At 33.9% G+C, this 9,060-nt stretch overlaps 1 long non-coding RNA gene across 1 annotated transcript; it reads right to left on the bottom strand.

Moving 5' to 3' along the window:
- Positions 1-3,450: 3,450 nt before the first annotated feature.
- Positions 3,451-8,989, bottom strand: LOC140436511 (uncharacterized). The gene is made up of 2 exons (XR_011950290.1): positions 8,321-8,989; positions 3,451-4,468 (listed from the first exon to the last, which is right to left on the bottom strand). It is a non-coding gene; the product is annotated as an uncharacterized lncRNA (long non-coding RNA).
- Positions 8,990-9,060: the final 71 nt, after the last annotated feature.

A 9,060-nucleotide genomic window follows, 5' to 3' on the forward strand; every position in this document is an offset into this window, starting at 1 on the left:
AAATATCGAGGAACATACGCAGCTGCGAAATAAATAAATAACTCTAAGATGGTTTATATTAACTCGAGCCGACCTAAGAAGGAATTGAAATATATTTCGAGTATTTTAACTTAAAAGATACGAACTAAGAAACATGGAAAAAATTCTTCGTTATTATAATGCATATATGAGAGGATTTCAATTTAATACATAGGTATACGAGAGGATTCCAATATATATATCAAGGAATTTATATATCAAAGAATTTAGAAATGCGACAATGTTTAGATATCGCCTGTTGCCTGTAGACGTCCATTAGTCAAAAGTGAGCGTGAAACGATACTTACTTTATGTCAATTGTGATAATTCATGGAGAACTTTCTTACGAAGAGTCATTGCTTAGTTCATAACCATCATTCGAATAGATAATGAAGATCGAGGCAGAAGGAAGCCTTTTCATCATCATCACGTAGCGCTACAACCCTGGGTGGATCTTGGCTGACTGTACAACTTTTTTCCAATTTGTTCGGTCTTCCATCAACCTAAGGTCAAATGGAATGTTCATTTTCCGGAGATCTGCTTGGATGTTCTCTCTCCATCGCATTCTGGGACGTCCGAGTGGTCTTTTGCCTGTGGGAATCTCTTCCCATACCAGTTTTACAAGTCTATCGTTATGCAGTCTGTGCATGTGGCCTGCCCATCTTAGTCGCTGTGATTTAATTTCTTAGACAATATCGGCGTCACTAATAGATCGGCAAACGAACGAAGCAATCCGGAACAAAACAAAAATAAAGGACGCCGCGAAACAAGCAGCTAAATTAAAATGGAAATGGGCTGAACACAACGAACGTCTCGAAGATGGTAGATGGAACAAAGAAGTCGGAAACTGGCGACCGTACGATGCGAAGAAACCAAGAGGAAGACCTCAAATGCGCTGGAGCGACGATATCAAAAGAGTCGCAGGACCAATGTGGAAACGCCTAGCATACAACAGGGATGAATGGCGAGAAATGGGAGAGGCCTTTATTCGACAATTCGGATAGAAAAAGGGCTAAAAAAAAAATCGGCGTCATTGTAGAGTGCTTTTAATTCGATATTGGTTCTGATCTTATACTGGTTTGTGGTGATGTCATGGCGAGGTCCAAAATGAAGCCTTTTGATTGAAATAAATCTCGTAAATCTTCAAAAGTTACAAATACACTGAAGGGTAAGCCGTATTTCGCAGTCATACATGCAACTCTTTCTTCCATTGAATTCGCGCTGTTTTGGATTGGAAAATAATCCGTGATCTTTATTCGCTTTGACATCGGATTATGCTGTGATTCAAGAAATAACACAGGGGAGAACAAACTGGTACTCGCATTTAATGACAAGGCTACATTTTCGGACCCTTTTTTGTTTAAATCCTCTATATGGTGCTTAAGTTTTAAATCCACTTTTAATCCTTTGGTTGAACTAGTGGTGGTTTCAAGTATACTATTGCACAGTTTACATTTTGCTATTAACCCATCATTAGAATTGAGAAAATGCTCCCAAACATAAGAACTACAAGAAAAGTCACTATATTGCACAGGACTTGACATTTTTATGTTTAATTATATTATCACTGTATCAATTAACTTCACGAAAATACTAAACAGTCAATAACTTCAGTTATTAAGAATATTTCACGTAGATTAATTTGTTTTTTAAGTTGAAACTAATTGATAAATGATACTAGCTCGTTCACACCTCTCCCCGTAATGAGTCCCTTCGCGACGCGAGCACTCCGTTCTTTTTCCGGGAGTCTCCCGCCGGCCGCCAGTCACCGACATAGATAAGAGGGTTAGGTTAGGTTACCGAGCGATCGCGCTGACGAAAGATCGAATGTACACTCTTTTTCAGTCCTACAAATGCCGCGTAACGCGGGATTGGGAAGAAAGAAAAACATGACAAATTTATTTATATTCAAAAATCTTTATTTTTCGTAACTCATAAAAAAATCGAAAGTATTCCAGATTCATCTTTAATTTTAAAGTAACTTAAAATATAAGGAAAAAAACATTAACTTAGATACTGCCAAAATTATATAACAAAAACTCAACTGACACTGCCTATATCTTATATTTGAAGTTGTATACCGCATAACATTCTACTTTGCTAAAATTTAACAGTCTCCGAAAACCTTAAAGATAGAGTAAATCAGTAAAACTAAATTATTATTATTATGATTAAATATAAAATGGTAACAAGAATATTAGTCAACCCTTAAAAGAGACGTGCCAAAACTATCACAAAACTGAGTATATGCCATTCCAAACAACTAAAACAAATTTTCAATTTTTGACTAATGAAGTTCAAGATGTTCAACACTTCATGGCTCAGAAAATATAGCGCTCAAAAGCAACAAATTTGTGCGATATATTTTTAAAGACTTAATTGTAAAGATAATGGATGTAACGATTTTTTGAGGGTACGCCATCAGATAAAGGTTAACATGTTCACTTATTTTCGCTGTTTCTTAACACTATATAAAAAAGGATTATTAAATAATAGATGATACATAGGTAACAACATTTCTTCTTCGCACAAAAAAAATAGAAATATATTTAAAAGATACGTTACCAAAGTAATCAATTTTTAACAAAGAAAAGTATGCGTTTACACTTTGTCAAATCTAGGAATGACTTAAGACATCCTACAATCGGCACGCTCACGTGATAAGCACCAAAATTACCGGAAATTGTCTTGGTAAGAAAGTAAACTCGAGCTTTAAACTACGTTTAATCATTCATTCGGCGTTCATCCATCTCTTTCTCACTGAATACTTTCTCTGTCTGCTCTCTGCGCAGATTGGCAAAATTTAGAAAGTCATTATTAGCCTTGACGAGTAATAACATCAGTCTAGATGGCATCGATGATAGTCGATTATTCAAACTCACTGCAAACAATCGAAGCCTTGGATCAGTTGGAAATGTTTGAGTTCAGTTATCTAGGGTCCTACATTAGTAATGATACTAATACGAAATACGTAGGAGAATGAGAATGGCCAAAAATGCTATGAGCAATTATCAAAAGTATGGAAAGATTGCTCTTTGTCGAAGAGCACTAAAAATGAAATTAGTAGCAAGATATTCTCTGAGTCCATGAGATCAGCCCAGGATAGAACCGATGGAAAGAGATAGATAGTGAAAAATGTTTGCTCAAGTGTGATGTGTTGAGTTTGTATTTTAACATACAAACATGCTGGTGAAGGAAAGAGGAAGAGTATACGAGAGAAGAAATGAAGACATAGCAACAGAACGTTTAAAAAAGAAAAAAGGCAGAAGTCCATTATGACGTGGTAAGAGGAATGGGATGAGATGAGAAGGGTGGCGCATTGGACAAAGTCGATGATTCCTAATCTTAGAAGATGGATGGACTAAGGGTATCGGCGTTTGGATTACTTCCTGACGTAGATCCTCACAGGACATCGTTGTTTTAGGGCCTACCTTTGCAGATTTGGAAAGACAGAACATGACAAATGTTTGTACTGTGAAATATCGGACACTTGTCTCAAACACTCTATTTTTATCTGATAGATGCAGCCGAGAGGGGCCTGCTTGAGAGAGAGCTAGGTAGTAGGGTGCAATCACTCACGGAACTGGTGGAGGAGATGGTTTAATGGGTACAGAGCACCGCCAACATACTGCTAGGCAAAAGGCATAAACAAAAAGGAGAAGAAGGGACATATGGAAAGTCTAGTAAACATATATCTGAAGAAAAGGTGCAGTTCTTGACACAGCTCTGGTGGTAGAGGAGCATCTAGTCCAAAAAATGTATTTAAATATTCAACATATCGTTCATATAAGTTATGAAAGTATTGGTCACTGGCCGCATGCCACTTCTAGACATGAAAAGAGATGCAGATTGGAAAAATGTACCAGAGGATAATTAATAAATGAATCGTGTTTGATTTCAAACACCTGATGGTGCAACCATCTCAATTGTTTTTGTTTACATTTGTATGTGAATGTTTTGGTTTTATAACATCTAAATACCTTTGGTAACTAGAAGATAACAAAAAAGGATCGCAGTATTAAAAAAAAAGATATTATTAAAGTATTAAAATAATATTATTAAAAAATGTGCAATATGTAGTCACCCACATCTATTACTTATTCATTATAACAGGAATCATCACAATGCGCAGAGTTGCAGCAAACAGTCAGAATAATAATTACTCTATTTTAATAGCATCGACTGCTGCTGCAGCTATATCTTCATTAGTTTTTTTACATAACTTTTTAACGTGTCCTTGTTTATTACAGTTATCACAATTCTTCCTTTTGTACTTACAAGCGAAAGTGACGTGACCTTTTACTCCACAACCACCACAAATAGACCACTCAAAGAAACACGGATCAGCTCGGTGTAAATATTTCCCTTGAGCGCATCTAAAACATTTGGGTTGTTTCTTCAAAAATTTAGATTGTGTTTTATTATTTTCTTCGTCCCAAGCTAATCCAACCTGCAAATTGAAAAAAATAGATTTTAAACAAATTTCAAAATTTACAACATAATTTATATCCATTACCAACTTAACGCACACATTAATTTTGAGTTTACTGCAAAAAAAATGATTCATTTTTTCTATTTCATAATTCGATTATGCATGTAAAATAATTAGAAAAAAAAAACGATAAAAAGAGGATCTGAAGAAAATGATTTTAAGGGGCATAATAAGTGTATTATTCATGACAGGGGTGTATTAAAAAATATATAAGTTTTTTTGATATTTTTAATTTAGTATTAGGGCGTGGAATTATAGTAAGGGCATAAATAAAAAAAATTCAAAAAAAAAAATATTTTAAAAATTTAATCTTGTGTGGTAAATCATAAAAAGGTATAGCACATAGTCCTACATTACAATTTCTGCAGTAATACCTTGTTTCCTTCCTTCTTTTCTTTCCTTTGTTATCCCTTTTACTGCAGCTTTTTTTTTCGAAGGTGGTGCATATTCTGGAAAATGGCGCTCTGTCAGTCTAACTGGCCAGCTTAATTACTCTTAGGCCAGGTCTTCCTTTTTTCGTACTGTGGTGGAAATTTTTAATATTCTTTTCTATTATTGCCTTGTGAAATTCTAAGTTGTCCTTTTTGGCCATCATTTTTCTTATAAAGTACAAAATCTTTCCACATCGCTATATTTAATAAATAAAAGAACACTTTTTTATAATATTTCTTTCCCCTCTTTCTAGCAATAGCATAGTCATGGAGGTGTTGATCTAGAGTCTAGACTATCAACACCACCCATTGTATCATTGTCATCATCAATCAGCCAATCCCGTCCACTGCTGGACATAGGCCTCCCTCAGTTCTTTCCAGTGTTCTCTACACTGGGCCGCTTGTAGCCAGTTTCCCGCTACTCTTTTTATGTCGTCGGTCCATCTAGTCGGTGGTCGTCCTCGGCTTCTTTTATAATTTCTGGGCCTCCATTCCATAATTCGTCTTGTCCATCGTCCATCTTGTGTTCTGGCTAAGTGTCCTGCCCAGTTCCACTTAAGTCTCGTGGTTCTTTCGATGACGTCTTGAACTCCTGATCTTTGCCTGATTTGTCGGTTTGTTATGTGGTCTCGGAGGCTCACATTCAGCATTGCACGTTCCATGGCTCGTTGTGTAACTCTTAGTTTATTCGCAGATTTCTGCGTGAGTGTTAAAGTCTCTGCTCCATAAGTTTGTACAGGCAAAACACATTGGTTATAAACTTTTCGCTTGAGACACATGGGAATTGAACTTTTTAGAATATGGCTTAGTTTGCCAAATGCTGCCCATGTCAGGCCTATTCGCCTCTGTATTTCATTTGTTTGATTGTCTCTGTTTATTTTGATCTCGTGTCCCAGATATTTGTAAGTGTCTGTTTGTTGTATGGTATTATTGTCGATAGTTATATTTCCACTCATTGTATCATTGTAGTCAATAACTAATTTGGGCGTTTTTACCGGGTTTCCTTTTCTATCTTATTGTTTCCTTCATTTCTGAGCTGTGGTCAATAGAAAGCAAACAAACATCTTTTTTGTCTTTCCATTTAACCTTTCCTCTTTGGAATGCAATAGTTTTGCCTTTTTTCAGTTTTTTCTTCTGAAGTTCTTCAGGTACTTCTTGTCGATTCAGTCGAAGCATTCCATAAGTGTCACTTTTGTGTTAAATCAAAAAATCCGCAAGCTTAGGTGATGTATAAAAATCATCAGTTGTAAGGCAATATCCCCTGTTCCATAACGGTTCCATCAAAGGTAGAACTATTTGGGAAGACATAGGCCAATCATTATATTTATTGTTTATGAGAGTGCCCTTTCCTGTGTATACAATATAAGAATAACAATAACCAGATTTAGATTCATATAAGAGGTATAAGTTTATACTAAATCTAGCTCTTTTCAATGGAATGTATTAAACCCAGGGTAGACTACCTTTGTACATCATCAAACTTTGGTCAATAGTGACATCACACTCAGGGGTATATAGACAACTAAACTTTTTATTTAGATTGTCAAACATAGGCCAGATCTTATTCAGTTTGGAGTGTGGATGAATATCACAATACCTTAGCAGTTACCTAGCAGTTTGGGTAACACAGGTGTCTAAAACACTTCTAAAGAATTTTGTCCAGTACATCCTTTCTTCTGGTTTTTTCACAATGCCTTGTATAATAATCATTGCATGGTACACTTGCATTTCCACAGTTATTATTGGCTTCCAACTTCTTGCTGATGACCTTCCCTATTGTTCAGCAAATTGATTACTTTCAGTAACAATTAAATTTATAATAAAATCATCAATAAATAATTGATAATATTTCAAGATTATATCTATACCATCGGGTATTGCAAAATTACATCCTGAAGTCCTGGTAAATTAAAAGATTGGTGGGGGATAGGGTTGCATTTCTTTGTCAATAGGACACCAAGATCTTGCCAATTACAAATTGGTTTCATCATCACTTCTATCATCCGATTCAATATAACTATCTTCACTTTAATCAGATCCACTTTAAACTGAAGTTAGCATATTCCAAATCAGAAACCTCGCTATCATCATCACTCTTTCTAGAGCCGTTTTTCTACAATAAATAAATTAGATAAATCTAACAATAAAACACTAAAATCTTCTTCTTTACTTTACTTCTTTTCTGTGTTCAACACTTGCATAAATTTTATTATAATCTATTACCACTTCAGCTGTTGCAGCAGCAGAGTGCCTTTTTCAGAGCTTCAGGTTTCTTCAAAAGGGCACTCTGCCAAAACAGCTGTAGTGATAATAGATTATAATAAATTTTTTGAAATTGTTGAAAAGAAATGTTCTGGGTTTTATTGTTACATAAAATGAACTTCCATGAAGTAACAGTTGAATCCATCGCTTAATAAAATAAATATATAATTCCAAAAATTTGGTGATATTATATTAGCTTACCATATATATTACTGGTGATAAAGTTGTAAATTTTACTTCAAAAATATTTTATGCATCAGTCTGTGATATGGACTGTAAACAATACAAATGTAGCACAAGAAACATCTAATACCTGAGAGGAACGAAAATAGGCTTAAGTACAATTTTATAATATTTAACTCATACAACTTCATTGATAAAATGCTGTTAAACATTTTGGGTTACTTTGTTTAATTTGTTTTATTTTAGCATTTTCCACCTTTTGGCACAGAAATGTTTAATTTTTGTTAACATTTTCAGGGTTAAAATGATTAGACACTAACTTCAGGATAACTAAAAGATAGAAAATCTGGTTCTTAAATTTTGTCTAAACGTTAGTACTGATGGAGTGCAATGTGGAGTTAAACAAAAAAATCTACAAAAGGCTAATATTTTCTGGAAGCAATCAAGTCAATCTGGAATGATTTAGTTTATGATCAACTAAAACATGTTGGAATAAAGTTGTTTAATTCAAAAATATTTTTATAGGAAATATTAATCAAGCAAGCTTTGTTGCTATCACTATTTAAATAAGTAATTATTTTACTAATTAACCATTATTTCCTAAATTCATAACACTGTTTTAAAGTTTTTGGTAATTATTTATGTTTGATCTCTCTTTCTACAATGTAAACAAATATAATTTTTATGAAACACACATGTAAATAAAAGTATTAAGTAAAAGCCTTGTTACCAAGTAAAGTCAGCTTTATTATTGTTACAAATAGTTGCTTATTATATTGGAACTTAATAACTCACAAATGAAATAGATCCAGACAATCAGTACCTACTGTGTCTGACTTGAATTTATATTTTTGTTATTTGTACTTTTATATTAGGTTCTTATGCCTTATATCACATTTAATTTTGAGCTTACCCAAAATAATTGAAAACTTACCTCAAACACTTGTGAAAGCGACATAGCGTTTTGATTAATTTTACTTTTAATTTCTGGTAGTACCCCAGCTATTAACTGGTTTCGTAATTTACTGTGTTTACTTTTTTTACTGAAATTGCAGTCTGCCATCAACTTTCGCAAAATCGTGACATAACGAAAAAAGGATTGGCCTTTGTATTGTTTATTTAATTGAAACTTCCTCACGATAGTATGCAGCATCCTTTTTTGGATAAAAATAATTATCCAATGTTTCAAGTACAAATTTGTGATCAAGAGTACAAAGTTGTTGGCCTTTGCTAACATTGTCTAAAATGTCATGGTATTGAGATGGCAATATTGATAGAATTAGTGGTGTTTTCAGGATTGTATCGAAACTAGAATTTTCTTGGAAAAATAATTCCATTTTAGTTTGATATTCCATCCAATTGTCTTCCAATTTGAAAGTACCTACTTCAATTAAAAATTTCATTATTAACCCTTGCACAGCTTCAGATATTTCACCAGACCTTAAAACATCCATGACTGATTGCAAATTGCAAGAATACACTTAACAAAAAAAATTAAAAAAAATGCAAAAGCAATATTTTACCGGTTTCTTTTTGAATTTGGTAGCTTTTAGGTTAAAATAAACTATGATCGCTGCTGATAATCATAATGGCCAATTGTGAATTTTATGTTTTAATGTTGGCAGCGTATATTACAAAAACCAGAAGTGTCAACCATGGAACAAAATATTGGTT

The sequence above is a fragment of the Diabrotica undecimpunctata genome, chromosome 3 (genome assembly GCF_040954645.1).
Source record: "Diabrotica undecimpunctata isolate CICGRU chromosome 3, icDiaUnde3, whole genome shotgun sequence".
NCBI lineage: Eukaryota > Metazoa > Arthropoda > Insecta > Coleoptera > Chrysomelidae > Diabrotica > Diabrotica undecimpunctata.